Here is a 23370-nt window from a genome sequence, read left to right on the forward strand (position 1 = left end):
CAGTTTCGGGCAATAGGCCCACAGGGCTGTCTTCATTAAAGCAGACAGAGTTCAGCCTTGACAATCACATACAGGTCTGTTATATGGAATAAATATGTTAATGAAATCAGGTGAGGCGATATGGCTGCTACTACTAGCAGCCGTCTTCACCTCATTATTTTTGTGCAGCTTGTGGCAGGTAAATTATTCCTAAAACGCTTCCCAGCGTGTCTTGCATTTTCAAAGAAAGTACGTTCTATTACATGAAAAATAATCCAACACATCAAATGCTTAAGTGACCCTGATAAGCCGAATCTTTCGTGTTCACATCCACACACCGACGCACATACACCCGCACACACACATACATGCACACACATCTAAACACAAGCACACACGCACACACACACACACACACACGTGCGTGCACATGCACACACACACACACACACACGCACACACAAACAACACATACGCACACGCAGTCACACATGCACATATCACACATACACACACACACACATACATAACACACATACACACACATTAACTGCCTAACTTCCTTTTCCTAAAAGTCAGAAAAAAGTGAACCAGAAAGAGAAAGAATAATTAGTTGTCAGCGACTATTCTTATAACCAGCCCTGGTAGTGAAGAACTGATTTGGTGAATATAGCTCATTAGAAAGACAAACCCTATGTAACGTTCATAGAGCTTCACCGCTGTATTGGTTAGATGAGCAATTAGAAAGACCCATTATTGATTTGATGTATGTGTATCTGCGTGTTTATGTGGTTGTGTGTGCATTTATGTGTGTGTGGTGTGTGTCTTTGTGACGTGTGTTTGTGTGTTTGTCTGTGTGTGTGGCATAGTGACACTCAATACAACACATTTCGCCGCAGCTCTTCTAATCCCATAGCATTTTCTCCCCACCTAACTCCGTTCTGCAGATTATCCACCTCACATTTTCCTCGTTCTTCGTCTTCATTAGTTCCTCGCTGTCATTCTGTTCAACGTGTGCACTACTTACTATTGGTGGACAGCCCATAGACAAAAATATCCCCAATTTCATTCTATCGTGGCTTCGGATTGTATAGTGAAGCCTGTGTTTTGAATCCCTTTTCTTTATGTTTACTTGTCCATTTGACATGGCTAGCTTTTTATTTAAAGCTGGCACCACTTTGCGCGATCACCAGGAGACGGATGGCGGTAGCATGGCGTAGATGCTGTCAGGCTCCATGCATCGTAGATGAAGCCCGGTTCACCACCACCGGGCTGACACATGATCAGCCATCACTTGAGCTACTTAGCTCTTAGCGCTCAGAGTGGTCACTCGACCCCACCGCGGATGTTCTGATTTAAAACAATGTTGGTATGGAGCAACACTTTACATCCTTAACTGATAGCATTTGATGCTCAAAAGCTTTGCAAAGACAGACAAAGCGGTGTTGCTAGGAGACAATGTTAGCTGGAAACCTCTCGGAGCGTTGGGATAATATTACCATTTTGATTGGTGCACATATTAACCTGCCCTAGTCTGGGTGTATTCTCCAACTGTTACCTATTTTACAGAGTTTAAATGGAAACATTTTGAAACGTAGAATGTGTCCAATTTATAGCTTAACACACACACACACACACACACACACACACACACACACACACACACACACACACACACACACACACACACACACACACACACTGGTGGAGAGAGAAAGAGGTCCAAATATATATATATATATACATATATTATATATATATATATATATATATATATATATCTATATATATATATATATATATATATATATATATATAATATACATAATATATATATATATATAATGTAGATACAAAGGCATAGAGAAAGATAGGGATAGGATTAGTATTGATGATAAAAAATGAGAATATGACAAGGGCACGAAGGAACTACTGTAGAAAAAAAGGAGACATTATAACCAAAGAGCGAGATGTGTTTGTGTGAGGTAGAGAGGGCGCGAGAAAGAGAGAGGGATCTAAACAGTTAATTGGTTATTAGTTTAGTGTGCTGCTGTGGGGTAGCCGGTGGAGGAAGAAGGCATGAATACATTATGGATCATGTTTCTGTCAGGTACACATCTGGGGTGTTGGGACTCTACACACCAACAATAATAAGCATGGATTTACATTACATCCACCACCACTGGCCTGAGATCTGTTTTGACTTACATTAGATCAATTTCCACTGGCCTGAGATCTGCTTGGACTTACATTAGATCCACTACCACTGGCCTGAGATCTGTTTTGGACTTACATTAGATCCATTACCACTGACCAGAGATCTGCTTGGACTTACATGAGATCCAATACCACTGGCCTGAGATCTGCTTGACCTTGCATTACTGGAGAGGGCCAGAGACAGGGCAAATGAAAGATGCACTGCAATTGGGAACAAGTTGTAGGCAATTGATGAAAGTCAAACAGTGAGTCTTAGAGAGTGAAGAAAAAACGAAAGAATGTTAAAGCCATTAATGGATGGCTTAATAAAGAGAGACAGAGGGAAAGTAACCATTGCGGTAACCGAGAGGCGCGACTTCTTCACTTCAGCATCACCCACTGCACAGTCTGACGTCACACTGTTATGGAAGTAAAGTTTGAGAGCAAACAAGCTGTTGCATTCACTTATTGAGGGGCGTTCTCGGTGGCCCGAAAACCCCCCCTGGCCCGGCCTTAGATTTTTCTAGTTTATCGTATAACATTTATGCATACATCATATAAATAAAGCAAAGGAAAAAGTAAAAAAAGCATGATATCACCCCTTTAACACTGGTAGAAACATTGAATCCTTTCATTCCTTCAAGGTGACTTGTGGTGTCCTCATTTGATTTGCATTTGTAGTGATTCAGAGCTGCTGTTTAAGATGATTTTTAATCTCTGATTTTTAATCTGACGACATTAAATGTGCAGATTTCATGTCTATTTTCAGCCTGTTCTTTTTTATTAGAGCTTAGTGTGTTTCAATGTTCATTATGATTTGATACCTCAGGAGGGTGGTGTCAAATCACATCTGTATGTGGCCCCATGGGAAGCCCTTTGAAATCATACCTGTACAGAGAAGACCCCGAATGAGCCCTAGAAACTTGCACCCAAAATATATCTTTCCACTCATCTTATCAAATGAATCAAAGTGATGGGATGAGAGCCTGAGGAGACAGGAGGATGAGGAGGTGGGTGGAGGGCGGACTCTGGAGGGGCTTGCTTGGTCTTCCGTGTCTGGCTCCTGGCAGCTGTCTGTCATGATTACTGCGCTCCAATGGGTAATGACGGCCTTTAGACGAGGACGGGCTGACCGACAGCCCCAATCAAGCTTATGTCCCTTACTTCCCTCGCTACTCAACACAAATATACAAACCAATATGCAAGCCCATTGACGGACAGCTCTTGCACACACACACACACACACACACACACAAACAAGCATAATCACACACAGACAGGCACACACACAAACCCGCATAAACACACAAACACATACAAACAAGCATATACACCCACAGACAGGCACACACACGCAGACACACGTAAACACACACATTGGCATAAACACACACACAGGCAGACACACACACGCATTAAATCACAGGCAATCAAAATTTCACTGCCGCTATTTTAATAAGATGGGTCCGACTGAAGCATTTAACCAATGATGGACTGAATCCTGAATGTCTCCTAGACTTATGAGGCGATGGGAGCATTACTTTATTTAAGTGCCGTCTCCGGCTACCACCGACTGTTTCCTTCCATCTTAACACATTTCTATTTTCTAGCCTTGCAGAGTAAAAATAAATCAAACATTCATCGCTTTACGTAATGTTGTTATTGCTAGTAGTCCATTGTGGTGCGCAAGTAAAGCCTTCCCCACCAAACTCAACATATCCTGTTTTGTAGCATATATATATAACAATGTTTACCTGCAACCTTTGAAAACCATCCCCCTCTGAAACCTCATTAGTTATTTTCTTTAATAGAAAACCTGTAAGATGGATGTAACCTATTGAACCTCCATTAATGTATATAATGAAAATGTCCCAGCTTTGAGATAGGGCCAGGTGTTCATTGTAGTGCCCTTTCATGGGGAAGAAGTTAGGGAACTGAATTCAGAATTCCTGAGTCAGTTCCCCATCCAGCTATAGATCAGAAGCCAGACGGAACAAAGATGGCTGCTATGAAGCCCCAATAACTTCAAATATTTTTATAGCAATGCCCGTGCTACCCACTACCTGGGTGGTTTCCACACCCCACCTAGGTGACTTTTATTGGGTTCAGCCAGACAGAGGAGTCAGGGTGGTGGTGCTGAAGGACATTGTTTATTGTAAAGGTTTCTTGATAAAGATACATGGCCTGGTGTTCGCTGTTCCTATCCAGGACAACTCTTCCTGGGTATGTGTGGCGATGGCAGCCCGAACCACTGATTATTCAACATGCAATAGGTGTGAAGCCTCACCCAGACCCAGAGTCGGTTCAGAGTCGGCCGGATGAGGCTGCATCCACACACACTCCCACAACCTTCAACAGTTACAAAAACCCCATGGGCCCTATTTTAACGGTCTGAAACGCGATTGGGAAGTGCAAAGCGCAAGTAGCTTTGTGGGCGGTTCTACGGCGCTAATCGCTATTTTACAGGCGGATAAATGACATTTGCATCGCGGCGCAAGTGTCAAAAGGGTTGGTCTGAAGCAGCCTAGTTACCCGTAGGTGTGGTTTGGGCGTAACGTCCAACAAACCAATGAGAGTGCCAGCTCCCATCCCCTTTAAGAGCCGCATGAGCGCATTTGAATCGGACGAGTTGAAATTTTGACAGCGCGTCTGCAGTCTCCCATGAGACAGATGCACATGAATTTCAAACTGCAAATGGCTCAGTTTTTTGCCAAATAATATGGCCTAATTCACACATGGAATAAGGGGTTTTCTTCCACAACTTCAGAAATACTGAGTCCTCAAATAAATTTCGGCAAAGAAAACGTATATGATATAACATATGATATGCGGTAACTGTGGTTCTATTTAATGATATACGCAATACATTATAAAAAAAAATTTCTTATCAGTATTGCATGCTATACTAATATGCATGTGTCCCCGCGGTAATAGACATTGCCATTGATTGTATTATGCGTTACGTGTTTAGTTTGCGTGTGTTTAAACAGAGCACACACGCGCGCCCGCATTCATTCATTCTTTTTAACACTCACTCGCGGTAAAACAATGTTTTTCACGATCAAATACTCATCAATCCTAAAAGTTATGGGCATGTAGGCCTACACAATGTCTGTGTCAAGAAAATATGTGTTTGCTGTACGGTGTTTGCAGATGCATTGATTTAAAAGTACAACTTATTACCGCTGCATCAGCCATTCTTTCCCAAATAATTTACCAAGAATGTGCGGCTAGGTAGATGAGAGAAGCAAAGTGTATGCGCGAGGTGCACAAGCAATCCGTATGCATCGCATGCGCATGTATGCATGCGCCCTTAAAATAGCATCTGAACAACGCGCCACTGACTTTAAACCAGGTATTTCCTGGTCAGTAGCGCAATGGTATTCAGAAACGGCAAAATACCGTTTGCGCCAGAACAAGCCTCCTCCTTCCGCCGAACCGCCCCTTGGGGCGCATAGGCCTACCTAATTTACCGGCGAGTGGCGGTGGTGGGAAAAGAACGCTCTGCGCCAGTTGTAAACTAGCAACGACACATGCGCCAGTGACTAAGTCACTCGCGCCGGATGCAGATAGGGCCCCATGACTTAAACGACTTTCAACAAATACTAACCCCCATGACTTACAAATACAAATGGCAGGGTTGCAGTTCTGCAGGTTAACCGAAAGTTTTGATTAATAAAAAACTAAATTAATAAAGCACTCAAAATATGTATATCATTCATAAAATGTCTCCAAAATGGTGTTAATGTCCAGTTTTTCTCGTTTTTGGTAGTAACAGGTGTTTTCAAGCGCCATTCGGCGATGACGTCACGTTGGGGAGACATGGTGGAAGGTAGCCTCAGCCTATTACTAGAACTATGGCGTCTAAGAGAAGGCAAGAACCACTAATAACATGTGTGATGGCCCACAGCCGTATAATTTCGAGACGTGAGAGGGCGAATGAGGAATTGCCGAGAACTGATGGCCGTCAAAGCCAATTAAATGCATGGTCAGAGGAGAATGAGTGGAGAGTAGTTATCATTCAGCAATGCAGCGGCGAGCACTGGAGCTAGTCAATGAACAGACACCCCTCCCAACCCGCAGATTATCTCCTCAAAATGTAGTTAAATGACCAGTTACAACTCATTGCCAAAGCAGGGGAACAATAAAATAAAAAGGTCAGGTATATAGTATAATATACGTATAAAACGTTAAATACAAATATATACATATGCTCTATACTGCCGCCTAGATTTCCGGTGGTATTGCTCCGTTTCTCCCGGAGCACTCCGGATTCGTAAGCTCAGAGGCGACGGACCCATTGACGGACGAAACACCTCCGGGACCGGAGGAAATGGTCCGTATTCGTATTTACCGTAGGGTGTGAATGGGTCTTTACCACAACCAACCACAAGGCCTTTATCAGTGTTGGGAAAGTTCACTTTTTACGTGAACTTGTTCAAAGTTCAGTTCACAAAATTTTAAAATGAACTAGTTCAATTAAATGTTCATAATTCAAAATTAACAAGTTCATAGTTCTTTTTTTCAATATGTTGCTGTGAGCTATTATTTTTCTCCGGTATTTTGAACATTCATCCCCCTTTCTGGTTTGTCTTGGATGAAATAGAGTGGTTGAATCAAGTATTGTAGCGAAATACAGTTTCTACCATGTATATTGCGCATTTAGCGCATTTTGTAAATCCCATTGATTTCTGTTAAAAGTTTTTTCACTCGGAGAACCGAGTGAAAAGACTACAACCAAACGTAAACAGCCCCCCTTCCGGCGAACAAGCAATGATTCTAGGAGGTATTCTAGTCCGCTGATCGAGCCAGAGAGCTAACGTTATGGATTGTACATATTTATAATTTGATATTCGTCCCAGCCTTTATACCACAGATACTCTAGGGTCTATAGGATATAACCGCTTTGTCTAATTACAGTTTAATTCATTTTTCACAATTTACCAGCTCTCGTTTTGTAGAATAATCACCGCGCCAATCGTTTCAATGGGAATCGCGACGGTCTATACTTTCAACATAAAGTATACATATATATCATTTGAAATTCATCCCAGCCTTTATACCACAGATACTATAGGGTCTATAGCATATAACCACGTTTTCTGATTACAGTTTAATGTAACAGTAAGCTGACAACACCGCAACTGCAAATTAACCACACAGAAATAACCATGGCAACCGGTAAAACAAATGTTCTTTTTGCGATCATTCTGAGCGCGCATCCGCCGTGTTGATAAACAAATAAACCCCCTATTGAACGAAGTTAAACCGAGTGGGCGTGCCTTTCACAGACACCAGAATGAACAAGTTTACAGTAATGTTCATCAGGCAGTAATACAGTACGTTCAGTACGTGCACAACACTGGCCTTCATAACCATGAAGTATGCCGAAGCCGGAAAGGACAAACGCACAGTCGCACACACTCATCTTATGCAAAACAATCTGTTTTATCGTCAAAGTGTGTGAGTGATACACTCTGGTTTAGCTTTCGCTTGCTATCCGTTTTTAGCATGGACCTATTAAAGAAAGGACAGCGGACTAAAACATGGCCGCCTATTCATTCCTATGAAAACTGCTCAATGGCGCAGGGCAACATCAAGGAGATTTGCTTCTGCATCATGGGAGCCTAGTCATGTCCTAGTTCATGGCGTACCGGATGCAGAAATATTCTCGTTTACTAGCCTATTTTCTATTCTATAATAGGTCCATGTTTCTAGCATTGTTAGCATTGTAGCATCATAAGCGAGAGGTCTGAGCGAGCGCAGTCACATTGTTTACCGACCATGGGAAGCATAAGTTAACTTCATAAGTATGAAAGATTGCTCCATATAACATGACACAAACAACATAGTAAAAGTATGGAGGCCTAGAAAAACATACAGTTCAATGTTATTGCTTAACAAAACAAATTCCTTCCGCCTAACTATTTACGAAAAATGCAATCAATAATTTATATACAAATAAATGGTTTCATATCAACCAGCAACGAAGTTGGGGAGCCTACCCACATGAATAATTGCAATACACCAACTTTGTTGACTGTCATGCATAGCTAAACAAGCAAACGAAAAATGTAATACCAAAGCTACTGAAATGTTTATTAGACTATTAACAATATTATAAAAATGATACCCTAAATCACCCGTTCTTTGTCTTTGGATCTTTTGAATAAATGGATCAATAATGTTGAATCACAATGATTGCAAGTAGAGGAACATCAGAATTATTGAGCAGCAGCTGTAGCAGTCTAAAAATCCCTTTATCACTAAAACACTTTTAGTGATAAAAAGTCACCACAGTACGTAAAGACCATCAACGTTATTCATGATAAGTGAAAGGAAAAACCTCGGACACGAGAAGTTAACATAGCCGTGCACTAGGCCCTCTCGGATGCCAGGCCGAAACAACATTTGTTTCACTACGACTCCTTTCAGCCACCCACCCTTCCTTCTCCAGCAGCAAAATAATAGCATAAAACGGCTAATAAAATGCTTGAGGTGGCGTCTTGAAAAGAGAAAACTTACATTTTATTAGTACATGGTATAAAGATAATTATAAGTTCCCCACTTGTATTGGAGTGAACAGAGATATCTACCTCTAGGCCCTTTCAATCGAGGGACCCGTCCACAGCCCGCTTAAACAGCTGCAATACCAGGCTTGGCCGCTGAGCACTAGTGGATTGCGGAAGTATGCACTGCTCCTAGGGGCTTGGGTTTTAGTAGTCCCATGACTTCTCAACATTACATCTTTCTTCTGTTTGGCGCACATGGCTAATTTGCATACGTGCACAGGACTGGCTGGCTCCGCTTGGCAAAGGATAGAACATATTTATCCATCTATCAGTCTATCTATCTATCTATCTATCTATCTAGGCATGTGTCTAGTTTCAATGTGCTGTATTTTGTGCATGTCCAGTCAGACTTGTTGTACCCCTTGTTCGGTCTTGTAGGCTACTGTCCTGTGTGAGCCGAATCACCTAAATGAATTCCCGACGATTTGTGTCATTTGGCATTAATAAAGACTTGACTAGGCTATCTATCTGTCTAGGCTATTAATTAACAATTAATCGCCGAAGGCCAACTGAATAGTGTAGTATTGACCCCAGCCTGAGGTGAATAATTGTCTTAATATATACTACACGTGAACACTCCAAAAATAAAGATAACACTTTTTGCCGGTTTTTTTTTTTTCTTAGCGGTTTGTTTATTTTTATTAGCGGACATTTTGTCCGCTAATATAAAATATCCCGAGTTTGAAATCTCAATCATGGGATATTGCCCAATTTCCTGAGATAGCGAACCAATTCAATTGTGCCATTTTAGGAGGTTCACATGTAGCGTATACTAACTATAAATCTATGTATTAATCTATTTATCTGTATAATCTGCTGAACACTCTCTTAGTCTCTACTCTCACGGGTCTTGATGCGGCTTTGGTCCGTGTCTCCCCAACGTGACGTCATGCAATTCATTCTGGGGGAAATGAGAATCAATCGCAAACTGCTAAAATAGTACCTACTTTTTTTTATTACATTCTGTTTCATGATACCTAACAACATTAAATACAATGAATAACAGTTTAAATCTTTATTACCAACAAGCAAATTGCAGCAACACGGCCTTTAATCAAATACAAAACTCCCTTGACTTAAAAGACTTTCAACAGATACAGACCTCGTTAATTTAAAATACTTTCAAAAAGTACAAAACTCCAAATTTCAGATATAACCTGGAACCCTGTACAACCATGGAAACATGGTTTATTGCACAAATAGTTTCCGTGACTTGAAACATTGACTAATTCATTCTGATGCCAGATTTTGAATAGCCCTCTCTGTTACATAATTTCATCATATTAGGACTATTCAAAATATTTAATATTTAACAGAAAATGACTCAAATGTGGCATCCAACCTTGATCTGGAAATCTACTTAGATGGGGAGACAGAACCGTGTAATAATTGGTGAAGAATACCTTTAATATGCAGGAAAGTTTGCTCTTAGATATCTTAATTTTAGACATGTATGTATTAAACACATGCACAGAGATCAATTTATGTCAAAACAAATTCAAAAATGCCAAAGTGGTTGTTCTGAAAGGTTGTAGTTCTTCCAAATAATTGACAACAGTCCTCAAATTATGTGCTGCTGCCACAGACAGAGAGAATGAATTTTAACTAAGTATAGGGAAACTGGAAGGAAGATGATCAAATCAGGCATGACGCTGAGGCCACCGTTATTTCAGCGCTAACTGTCACAACTTACAATTCCCTATAAATGTGCCATTTCAGTGCCACATAATGAGAAAATTACACATTTGTGCAACATGGCTATTTATTTTGGCACAATTGTTATATTGTTTGGATTCTCTACAGACAATAATTTTATTAGAGAAGCAAAAGTTTGTGGCCAGGTAACATATTGAAAAGGCATTTCCTCTCAGAGTGCTTTTAATTGTCATTGCTGAAGTGTAGAACTGATGTTTGTAGCTGCATGACAGTGGCCATGTCATGAGCAGCATCTCCGTGGTGGTGTGTTGCTCTGGATTCATCCTGTTTTGTCTCCTAATCTCTAATCCTCCAGGCAGAGGGGGCTGTGTGGTTTGTGTTGTTGTGTGTGTCTGTGTGTTGGCTGTTTGTCGGTCTTGTTTTCTTTCTGATTGTTTTTCTGTTTTGCGCAGATGTTTGTAGGAATTCTGTAACAGCACACAAGAGAAAAGGTTGCATGTGCACACTTGTTTGTGTGTGTGTGTGTGTGTGTGTGTTTCTGTGTGTTTGTCTGTATTTGCAGAAGGTGGGAGAGTGCTTGGCCTACAACATACACACACACACACACACACACACACACACACACACACACACACACACACACACACACACACACACACACACACACACACACACAAACTTCTGCACTAACCAATGAGACCCTTATTGTTACTGAGCTGTTTTCTGGCTGCTACAGGAGCGATTCTACACAATATGTACAGCCGGATTTCATTTTTTCAAGTATTTTCACTTCAATTAATTGCAGTAGCACTCTATCCTATAATCTCTGCAATCTTTATATTCGTGCACTGCACGGGTCATCACGGGAACCCTGCATCCTCCATTGGTCCTCTACCCTACTGATTAGTGGGCTGTGGGATTAACAGTTGCAAGGTTGGGTTGAAGGAGAGAGCATGAGAAAAAAAGGCACTTTCAAAAGGGGACTAGCAGTATTATTACAACAGCCGAGAGACATAGTTCTGCTCAAGGCAGCTCTATTGGAAACTGGGATCCACTACTTTCTCTTGTGCGAGTACAAATCCAGGGTGCACAACACAAAAAGCCAACATTGTGTAGTTACACAATGTTCTTTTTGTGTATGTCAGCGCACCTTTCAAAGCATATGACGTGCTTACAGCTGGGGGAGCCGTGTTTGCGTTAGACTGAGACTCTGGTTCGGGTGGATGTACATTTGCGTAGCTAAACTTCCGCTAGCTTGAAGAGTGTAGGAAAGCGTCTGGGTGTGTAATGAGGGAAGGTTGACATAATGATGTCTTTCTAATTGTACTGAAGCTAGCTGGGGGGAGATGGGTTTTAAGAGAAAAGAGGAGAACATAACAGTTTTTGGTAAGAGGAGATCGATAGCGAGACAAGGTGTTCTGCAGGGGACTGGAGGGTTCAGCAATGGTGTACTTGAAAGCACCGTACGTCAAGAGAATATGCAGCATAGATTTGAGGGCTATTTGTAGGAATGTGAATTAATCTTTGCTTCATAAAAACATGCACACTTACCCTACGTACTGGAACACAAACTCTTTCTCAAACATACACACACAACCTCTCTAAAACATACCCACACATGCACACACAAGAACGCAAACACTCAAACAAGCACACTCTATCTCATACACACACATAACCACTCTAAAACAAACACACACACACAAACTCAAACCAACACACATACACGCTTGAAACAAACACGCATTCAAACAGATAAAAAACTCAAATACACACACATCGCATACACACACTATCTCTTTCACACAAAACCAACACACATCCATAGCAGTTAATTACACAATATCTAACCATCTTACAAAGCAAACCAGAGAGGCACCATGATTTATTAGTTACATTCAGCGAAGCAATCTGATTATTCATTCGCTTTATTGGATTGCATTAATGTTTGTATGATGTTATAAGATCTTAAAAATGATAACTCTAGACCAGACATGGACAACATCTGGCCCCAGGGCCAGAGCCGGCCTGTGGACAATCTAAACGCTGCCTGCAACGGCCTCAAAGACAAACAAATGTATAAAATGCAGTAGGCCTATTATTTTAATGAAACTCAAGGCGAATGACTATAACAGTGAGATTGAAGTGCTATATAACATCTATAAACCAGGGCATGTCTTCTTGAATACACTGCAGCTACCCAGTAACACTGAATTGCAGAAAAGGGTTAGGGTTAGTTAAGTTAAGTTAGTTAAGTACATTCACACTGCGGGCCCTATCTTGCATCCGGCGCAATTTACTTTCAACACTGACGCATGTGTCGTTGCTAGTTTGCAACTGGTGCAGAGCGTTCTTTTCCCTCCACTGCCACGCGTCAGTAAATAAGGGAATGATTTTGCGCCCCAAGGGGCAGTTTGGCAAAAGGAGGAGGCTTGTTCTGGCGAAAACGTTCCCTGGTGCTATTTTGCAGTTTCAGAAAACAATTGCGCCACAAAAGTCAATGGCGCGTTGTTCAGATTCTATTTTAAGGGTGCATTCATAATGTTGCTTGTGCACATCGCGCATACACTTTGATTCTCTCATCTACCTAGTCACACATTCTTGGTAAAATATTTGAAAAGAACAGCTGATACAGCGGTAATAAGTTGTACTTTTAAATCAATGCATCTGTAAACATCGTACAGAGAACACATATTTTCTTGACACAGACATCGTGTACAAGCCCATAACTTTTAGGATTGATGAGTATTTGATTGTGAGATAACATTGTTTTACCGCGAGTTTGTGTTAAAAAAAATGAACGAATGCGGGGGGGCGCGCGTGTGTGTTTGTGTAAAATAATTAATGAATGCGGGCGCGAGTGTGTACATCCATCTGTTTAAACACACGCAAACTAAACACGTAACGCATAATACAGTCCATGGCAATGTATATTAACGGGGGGACACATGCATTTCAAAAACACAAGTCGATAATGATATTACATACAATACTGGTAAGAAACAATGTTTGTTAATGTATTGTGTCTATCATTAAACAGAACCACAGTTACCGCATATCATGTGTGTGTAAAGTTTTCTTTGCTGAAATTTATTTAAGGACTCAGTATTTCTGAAGTTGTGGAAGAAAACACTATTCCATTTGTGAATAAGGGCAATATTATTTGGCCATAAACTGAGCCATTTGAAGTTTGAAATTCATGTGGTCATGCATCTGTCTCATTGGAAACTCTAAAATATCAACTCGTCAGATTAAAATGCACTCATGTCTCTTAAAGGGGATGGGAGATGGTGATCTCATTGGTTTATTGCACGTTACACCCAAACCACACCTACGGGAAATTAGGCTACTTCAGACCAACCCTTTTTAGATTTGCGCCGGGCACAAGAGTCATCATTTATGCGGCGGTAAAATAGCAACATCGCCATAGAACCGCCCACAAAGCTGCTAGCGCTTGGCGCTTCTCACTTGCGTTTCAGACCGTTAAAATAGGGCCCTGCGTGTCTTCCCCTGCTGAATCACCTTCTTATCAACTAATTGTTGTTTTTCCTTTTCTTTTCTAAAGAGGTTCAATTTGTTAATAACAATATGTTTAATTATGCAAAAATGAAACCAAAATATCACGTGCGATCACTGCATGGAGCTCATTGGCTGAACAAAAAACTGTTAAGAAGTAATTGTATAACAAATCTTTCCACACCAATTAAGGTGTGGCCTTTTAGGTTTATTATTTGTTGAGAAAGATTTCTGATATTGTGGTTACTTCTGAAACTTGGTATTTTGGCAATTTTTGACATAGGGCTAGCCTAACCAAAGATCCAAAGGTCTATTTGGATCGATCCTACATACCTTGAACGTTTTTTGTTTTTTTTAAACCTTGAACAATTCACCAAAATCCAAATGATAGCAATGTATTATTATGTTTATTCCTAATTATGAAAACTTTCAGAACATTTCAAACATGAATATACATCTTCGACAAGGAAGTCTTGTTCTTTTGTTCCCTGCTAACTGCTTGCGAGATTTTAACTTGATTCATGGACTAATGGACATGACCTGATTAAGCATTATTTAGGTGAAATGGAAATTTGCTGGTGGGAATGAATGTACCAATGCACCAAATTCACCTTTTAGTATTGCTTGCTCATCTGTCTCTATCCGTTTAAACATGATGCTTACCACTTGGAATTGAAAATACCTTTGTAATTCAGTGCAATGTGTCAGTCTTATTGGTCTGTGCGCAGACAATTTCATTCGGAAATGATATTTCCAGGGCATTCTTTACAAGAAATGACAAGTCTTACAGTAGATTCAACATTGTTACTCCAAGTAGCGGTCGGTAATCTGAGCACAATGAAGCTTGTGGGCAAAACACTACATTCAGCTAGCCGCTAATGATTAGCTGTCCCACTGTTGTGGCATATTGCTGTTTGGTGTCTTAGCGAGGAGACGCCCCTTGGCCTGCCTCTGATGGAAGGGATGCTAACCTAATAACCTGCAGCTTGTTAGCTCAGCTGCCTGAGCCCTGGCTGCCAAAATATGTATGTCCTGTACTGTGTGATTGTGTGTGTGTGTGTGTGTGTGTGTGTGTGTGTGTGTGTGCGTGCGTGCGTGCGTGCGTGCGTGCGTGCGTGCGTGCGTGCGTGCGTGCGTGCGTGCGTGCGTGCGTGCGTGCGTGCGTGCGTGCGTGTTTGTGCATGTGTGTGTATGTGTGTGTTTGTCTGTGCGTGTTTGTGTGGGTGTCCGTGAGTGTGTGTTTGCTTGTGTATGCATGCATGGGTGTGGGGTGGTGGGTAGTATTATGGGTGGTGATGGGGGGACTATGGGTGTTGGTGAGGAGACTATGGGTATTGGTGAGGTGGTGTGGTGGATATCTGTCTGGTAAATAACAGTACCATACTGTGCTGAAGCCCTCATACACTTGTCTATGTACTTATTTAATGAACTTGTGACACAATTAACTACTTCACACATAAAATGAGGTACTTTACTGTGATTTAATGTTGTTGCTGTAGCCAAGTGGGTGAACTAAGGCAGGTAAATGTTAGTTAAACAGTGCATTTGTCTAAGTAAACCACTGTTTTACCTGACTTATAGTATTCTTTTGCATTCTCTCCTCCAGGTCTGTGCAACCAGCCGGCAGGCCATCACTGTTACCTCTCTGTCTCCCCGTCTCTGCAATTGGTCTTCATGTTAATTCTTGATAGAGCACCCCGCCACACCGGATAGAGGTAAGGTCCAGTCCGCCGTCTGCAGGGTCAGCCAAAACCAATGCCTGGTACCTCTGGGCTGTTGTAAACCTCCTCCTATTTTGGAATTACCAAACTTGTAACTTAAAACATAACTTGAAAAGTTCTGTAATAAGAAAAACAGTTATCCTTATGTACTTATAAGTCATGCAAACTGAGCAAGCTGCACTTTTGAATTGTTCCAATCGAGAGGTTGCGAGGTACAATCCATAAATTGTTGAAACCATGTCAAACCAAAATAGCAATTCCGACGCGTCGGAAGAACTGTACTTCTAACATATTCATAAACAATCCCATACTTATTTTCCTCTGGCTAATCATTCTTCTCCTGCCACACCTCCAAACCTCTCTCTCTCTCTCTCTCTCTCTCTCTCTCTCTCTCTCTCTCTCTCTCTCTCTCTCTCTCTCTCTCTATATATATATATATATATATATATATATATATATATATATATATATATTACAGGTTTCAGATGCAAAGCAGACTTGTTCAGAACAGTCTTTCTACAAGCCCAGCAGTTAGACCCCTTGTATAACATTGCGTACTACAGTCAGACTGTCAGTAAAGCCGCTGACAAGAATGGAATCCGCGCACTTTTGAGGGTGAATATTCTATACATGCCCGCTGTTATTCATTAGCGGCTGCTGCAACAACACATTTTCCCAGAGACAATGATGACTGTTCACATCATCTTCTGTCTCGTTGGGGACATTCCTTGACAGGGGCAGTTGCCCCAATTGTTTCCCAGGCTGACTGGTGATCGCTACTCCGAGATGGCTCACTTTACATACATTACGCCAGTGATACCACGGCAGAAACACCTTTTGTGTGCGTGGCTTTTGTCTGTTCGCCAAGGTGTGCATATGTATGTATGCGTTATGTATTCTGTCTATGTGCCTGCCAGGCAAAAGCGTGTCTCTTTATGGACAACGCTGAGTTTTTCTATTTCTGAGCCCATTACACCACTAAGTTTTATCTAACAACCAGCGGAGTGGAGCAGGTTTCTTCATTGTGGGTTAGAGATGGATTGGTGAATTAATGGATGGTGGATGGAAAGGCATTACAGGCTACTCAGTTTCACCGCTGCTCCTCGGTTTGTCTCATGCCGACTTCATTGTTTGGAGTAGTTATGGGGAAGCCGGGAGTGTGGTTCCCCATGCACAGCCAAGCCAACTACTGTTCTAGTTTCTAAGGTGGGCAATTTAATCCACCATATTATAGGGAGTTAAACACCACTGCCTCGTGGTGCAGAAAGTGGCGATGATGCCTAGCAACGCGAAGCCCACGGATGATCCGATCTGTACCATGCCCGACACCTCCGCAGCCCGCTGTACGTATCATATCGTCCGGGGTCGGCCACCTCGCCCATGATTGATTCAACACTAGTAAACAACTTTGAACGATCAATGGATATCTGTGGTGTTTTTTTCTTTTTTTATGAACCGAATCAATATCCCTTCATGAATTGCGACGCTGTTCAATTCAATTCATTATTTTTTAATAAATACTTTTGACTCGGCATCTATTCATCCGAGCATAGCTGAGCGGGGCTGAGTGACCGTATTGACCGTGGGCCAGCCCCCGGTGGGGCTACATTGTCTCACAGGTGGACAGATCCATTCCATCTCTTCTTTGTAGCACGACGTACATACACGATAACTTCAGTGTTTCTGAATCAATGCCTCTGAGACGCCGTCAGAGAGAGAGCGGCACAGTGCCGTCACGCTGGCGCTCAGCCAGGCGGGGGGGGGGGGGGCGAAAGTGCTGCCATTTGATGGAGCCTGAGACAGGGGCGGGAGACACAGGGGGACGGAGAGAGAGCAGAATAAGGTATCTGACCCTGTCAGCTCCAGTTATCAAGCTGTTGGGGATGGCGGGGTTCTGAATCACCCTGGCCGCGGCCGGGCAGGTTGTTAGCTTCCTGGCGGAGGGCCAGCCAGCACACAGCACGGCTTAAGCGCTGGAGGCCGCCGAGCGGAAGGTTGATGCTAAAACCAGGCACCAGCCAAGGTGAAGAAAAGAATAACAAGTCTAACAGATGATGGACAAGGAGGAGGAGGAGGGAGGTCCAGGTGGTGGAGGCTTTGCAGCAATTAAGAAAGAAGGACAATTCTATAATTGCTGGAGGTCTCTTTTGGTATCTAGTGGTGATGTGGCTTTGCAGTCGAAGTCAGGAACAAACACGTAATTTAACCAAGGTGGTGGGTTCATTATTCTGATCTGTTTCTGGTATTTTACCACGTTTATCACATGTACTGTATATATGTGCCTATGTATCATCCCTGTAATACTGTTTGCAAAGGAAAGTAGAAGTAATAGGTAATAATAGACTCTGCACAAACCATTTCATCTGATTTTATTTCTCTCGTGCTTTGATTGATGTGATGTAATGTGTGTGTGCATGAGCTGATCATTAGAAGTAATTCCTAGTCTCCTCAAGGCGCTCGATACCGGGACGTCCATTATCCGATATCAACATGCAAGCTGATTTGGGCCGAGCATCATCACCTTAGTGTGTATCGAATAATGTGTACAGTAGACACATAACAGCCAATTGTTGATAGCATTTCTGTTTTTAAAATGTGAAGACAATAGCCGGATACGTAAACCAGAGTATTTTTTTAAAGTTATGTGTTCCCAGAAGGGATAGTTTGACAAAACAAATGTTTAACATTTTGTTCAACAAAACAAAGGCAATTTATTTTTATGCCCTCAGACGTTCAGGGTGTGAGAAGTATTCTCTAAGTCTACCCTCCCAGACGAATGTTAATATCAGGTACATTACAGTCTTTTTAACAGGAAATGTATCCGCTCAGGCAATCTTAGATTACACATTGGAAAGGAACTAAGTGCTGCAGCATGCGCTGGGTTTTGGCATACGTACAAATGATTATCTAGTGAATCAAAAGGAACGGGATGTGAGGGAATCAGAGATCTGAAGTCTACATCTGTAGAGCTAAAGACGCCTCAATTCACAGAGGGTGGAGAGAGTAAGCGGAATAGATTACCATGATGCTCAGCGTGGGGCGAGTGAGAGTGTGCACAGCGCGATGGCGTGGGCACCGTGAGTGGTGTGTGCTGGGAGCTGTGCTCGCCTGGCCCTCCAGAAGAGTTGACACAGAGCTCAGTGCGATAAGGCAGGGGGAAAATGACTTGAGCCATCTTTTTTCTCCATCAGCAACTTCAAAGTGACTGATAAGAGAATGCGTTGCCATTGTGTGTGTGTGTGTGTGTGTGTGGTGTGTGTGGTGTGTGTGTGTGTGTGTGTGTTTGTGTGTGGGTGTGTGTGTGCATGCGTTTGTGTGTATGTGTGCCTGCTTGCTTGCGAGTGTGCATGTGTATTTGCGTATCTGCAAAGAACTTCAACCAATCAAGGAATTCCTTAGCATCCCTGCCTTCCCTGGCATCACATTTAACAAAGAGAGAACTTCCTTCACCACGGTTCCCCTGGTTCCCCCCCATGTCACACAGAGGAACCAAGTGTGACATGGTGTGAGTTCAGGGGCGTGTTCCAACACATTGAGATTAATGGTACCCTTCAGGATGTGATAAATCTCCTTGGTTGAAATCCTTAATACATAATTGTAATCCATTTTTTTGATAGCTGATAAAGCACTCCACTTGAATGATATTTTTGCTTTCTATCAGTTTAATGGGTTGAAGGCAGCATGCTGTTTTCATTTGTCTCATTTTGAAAAGCAAAGCAGCCACCACTAATTAGGAAAATGCTAACCGGCTGCATCACAGCACTGTCTGATTAATGAGATTACATGTGGGAGCACCCATTGGCACGCATGGAGAGCTTGTGTTTAATATGGTGACATGACCTGTGGTTATTGAGCGACTTACAAAGAATAATCACTTCTTATGGCATTTCTTTGGCGCATGTCATTGTTCGATTTTTAAGGTAATTGGAATTGTACATTATTTCTATTTTGGACACTTTGGGGAATTATTTTATTGGATACAAAAATAAGAAAACCTTCAACGTTTAAATTGGGTTTTGTATTATCTGCTTTGCATCAGGCCTTTTAGGGTAGGTTTTGCCCTTCTGCTCTGTGTCTACAGCCACTACCTCCCTGGCAGCCCATATTTCACTGCCAGCTGGACCACTCTGAGCCATAAGGAGCATCGAGCACACGTGGGTATATCTGTATCCCTGGGTCAGAGCTGCTTAATGTCTGGGAAGTCAGATAGTCGGTGTGCAGGTATCATTTGGCTGGCATCAAGCTGCGATTTATGCAGACTTTTCAAAGGTAACTTCCTCATTTTTTCTTTGAGCTTTTTGCTGATTATTGTGGCTTTTAGATAATTGATCCATTGTAAATGTCTTGAATGGCAAAAAATGCTTATTAAACTGATCAAAAAACTGTTTCCACAAATAACAAAATAAATAAAAAGGCTTGACAAATCCCATGGATCCCCATTGATTCCTCATATGTGTGAACTCAACTTGTGTGTACATGTTGTAGACTTACATATGTGGCATCCTAGCATCCTAACGATCAAACCATATATTAGCATAAGCATCGTATAACGTTCATGACAGCATTCCCCTCCCAGAAATTGCGGATGGGAACGGGGACATCGCAATATTCTTTTGATCCTAAGAACCATATAACCCATCTGATTCCTCAAGCTGCCTCTAGGAGCTGTTAGAGTCCCTCCTTAACCATAAAGGGCCGACATCATGTACCTTATGAGGGCCAGATTATCACATTTTATCATCCCATACAGTGTGTTTGTGTGTGTGCTTTTCCAATGGAAGGATCAGTTCAAAGAACAGCCCAAAGCAGCATTATGTCTCTATGAAAGTGAGAGACAGGCCAGGGTTGAATAAGAGAGAGGTGTGTGTGTGTGTGTGTGTGTGTGTGTGTGTGTGTGTGTGTGTGTGTGTGTGTGTGTGTGTGTGTGTGTGTGTGTGTGTGTGTGTGTGTGTGTGTGTGTGTGTGTGTGCCTTAAGTGACAGCTGCACGCTCAATTCCGGAATGAAGAAAGCTCTGCACTCTAGTGACTACCAAGTGGTAAAGAGTCTTCTCTGCTCTTTTCTTCCTCTCCTCCACTCTACTCTTCCTCTTCCCTCATCTTCTCTCCTCCTCTCTCATCTCCTCTCCTCTCTCATCTCCTCTCTTCCACTATACTTTTCCTCCTCTCTCATCTCCCCTCCTTCTCTCTGCTCATCTCTACGATTCTCATCTTGTATCATACTCTCTTCAGAACATTATTAATGTTTTAACTTCACCAGCACATTTCAGCAACGAGTAAAGAGTTATGGATCTTTGTCTCAGCTAAAATAGCTCATACAACCCTAGGAGAGGTCTGGACGATTGTGGGGAAAATACCAATATATTGTTTTTTATTTACTACTTACATTTGAAAAAAGAGAGAATGGGAAAGTGGTCGAAGGGTACAAAAATGACCCTCAGGAGGATTGGAAATAGGTGTTATTTCCTTGCATAGGTTGACAGGCACAGGAAGGGCTGGTATACTGGTACATTTCCTTGACAAAAGCATCCACATACTGACGTCTGACTTGGACAACTTTGAAACACAATGCTGACGTTGTAGAAAGACAGAATTTCAACACAAGATTGTGCCCAGGATAGGAGGCACTGAGGTTGGATTGTCTTTGAGGAGAGATGCACCAACGTGGACATAGAAGAGAACAGCAAAGAGAGAGAGACAGAGAGAAAGAGAGTGTAAGACAGAGAGACAGAAGGCACACAGCATATTGAAGGGGTTCATGTTGGCATGGTAGCCTCATGCACTGTGTGTCTTTGTGTTATGTGTATGTGTGTGTGAGTGTGTGTGTGTGTGTTTGTGTCTGTGTCTGTGCACGTGCATGCGTGTTTGAGGGTCTGTGTGTGTCTGCTTTCCAACCTGGTCTCACAGGAATCCGTGAAATGACCACGGACGCTTAACTCAAAATCCGTGGTGGCCTCACGGAATCACTTAAATTGTTTGTGATATGCCAACGGAATTTGCTCCAATGCAAGTTATGACACTAATATTCCGTGGCACACACACACAGATCCCCGCCTCAACGACCAACTCAACCTGGTCTCACAGGGACCTGTGAGATAACCATAGCCTATATATATATATGAATGAAATTCATATTGACGGTATGGCACTATATCCCTGTTCTCGCCCATGCACCCATTTTGGATTTAATAGAACATTTTCAATGCTTCGAGGAGGTCTGGTGGTTTCTGTACATAATAAATAAATAAATAAACATCTATATATAACAAAATAAATAAATATCTATTAATATGTATGTTTATTTATGTATATAAATATATTTATATACACATACATATTTATAGACAGGCCTATATATATATAATCTATAATATATATAATAAATATAAATAAATAGGTATGTATATAACTATTAACATACATACATATTTATATATATTTATTTATTATATACGGAGACCACCAGACCTCCTCGAAGCAAGGAAAGTGGTCTATTAAATTCAAGAAGGGCCGGCGAGAATAGGGATATAGTGCCATACCGTCAATATGAATTTCATTCATATATATATATCTATATATAGGCTATGGTCATTTCAGGGAGCCCTGTGAGACCAGGTTGACTCGGACGTTGAGACGGGGATCTGTGTGTGTGTGCCATGGAATATAAGTGTCATTAACTTGCATTGGAGCAAATTCCATTGGCATATCACAGACAATTTAAGTGATTCCGTGAGGCCACCACAGATTTTGAGTTAGCACCACTGGTCGACTCGGTCATTGATACGGGGATCTGTATGTGTGCCACGGAATATGAGTGTCATCAACTTGCATTGGAGCAAGATCCGTGGCCATATCACGAAAATCGGCGTGTTTCCGTGAGGATTCCATGGATTGTCAGCTAAGCGTCCGTGGTCATTTCACGGAATCCTGTGAGACCAGGTTGCTGCTTTCATATGCATCAGCCTGGGTGTTCGTGTGCGTGCATTTATGTCCATGACCATGTGTGTGTGTGTGTGTTCATGTGCAAGTGCCTGTGTGAATGTGTCTGTGTGTCTGCACGTGCATGTGTGTGGTTAGCAGCATGGTAACGGTGGTGTCGGTGGTTAGTACAGCAGTAGGCCACAGAGCAGGGAGCATTGATATGCTGTGCAAGCACCAACAATCACCTCATTATCTGCTTTACTGATAGGGAAAGAGAGGAAAGTGTCACGTAACAAGGCCTCCATTAGCCTTCCTCTGCACCCCAGCGGTCAGGTCGTGTGTGTGTGTGTGTGTGTGTGTGTGTGTGTGTGTGTGTGTGTGTGTGTGTGTGTGTGTGTGTGTGTGTGTGTGTGTGTGTTTGCGTGTGTGTGTGTGTGTGTGTGTGTGTCTGTGTTCACAGATGTGGGTATTCTTTATGTGGGATTCTCAGATCTCCACTGTGAGACTATACACACTAACACACACCTGTTGTGGGTACGTGTGTGCTTTATGGTTGAATTCAGCCCTCAGCAGTGCCTGGCTACGGGGAGGCTGGTCCACAGGCTCCACCACCGGCATCATACTGTATCCATGTGTACGGCCTTTTCTGTGTCTTTGTGTTTGTGTCGATGTTGTCCGGGTCAGTGTCTTTGTGTTTGTGTGGATGTTGTCCGTGTCGGTGTGTTTTTGTGTGCCTGTGTTGATGGAGGTTTGTGTCTGTGCATCGTGCTGTCGCTCTAGACTTTGTTTGCGTCTGTGTATTTGTGTGGCT

The 23370-nt window shown here is 42.2% G+C and overlaps 1 protein-coding gene across 2 annotated transcripts in view; it reads left to right on the forward strand.

Moving 5' to 3' along the window:
- Window positions 1-23370, forward strand: part of zgc:172282 (leucine-rich repeat and fibronectin type III domain-containing protein 1-like protein) — a 120120-nt gene that overhangs the window by 162 nt on the left and 96588 nt on the right. For both annotated transcript variants that reach the window (XM_030337044.1, XM_030337043.1), the window contains exon 2: window positions 15526-15634. The gene's annotated coding sequence lies outside the window, so the exon portion shown is untranslated. The remainder of the gene's footprint in view (window positions 1-15525; window positions 15635-23370) is intronic.

This window comes from Gadus morhua, chromosome 16, assembly GCF_902167405.1.
Source record: "Gadus morhua chromosome 16, gadMor3.0, whole genome shotgun sequence".
NCBI lineage: Eukaryota > Metazoa > Chordata > Actinopteri > Gadiformes > Gadidae > Gadus > Gadus morhua.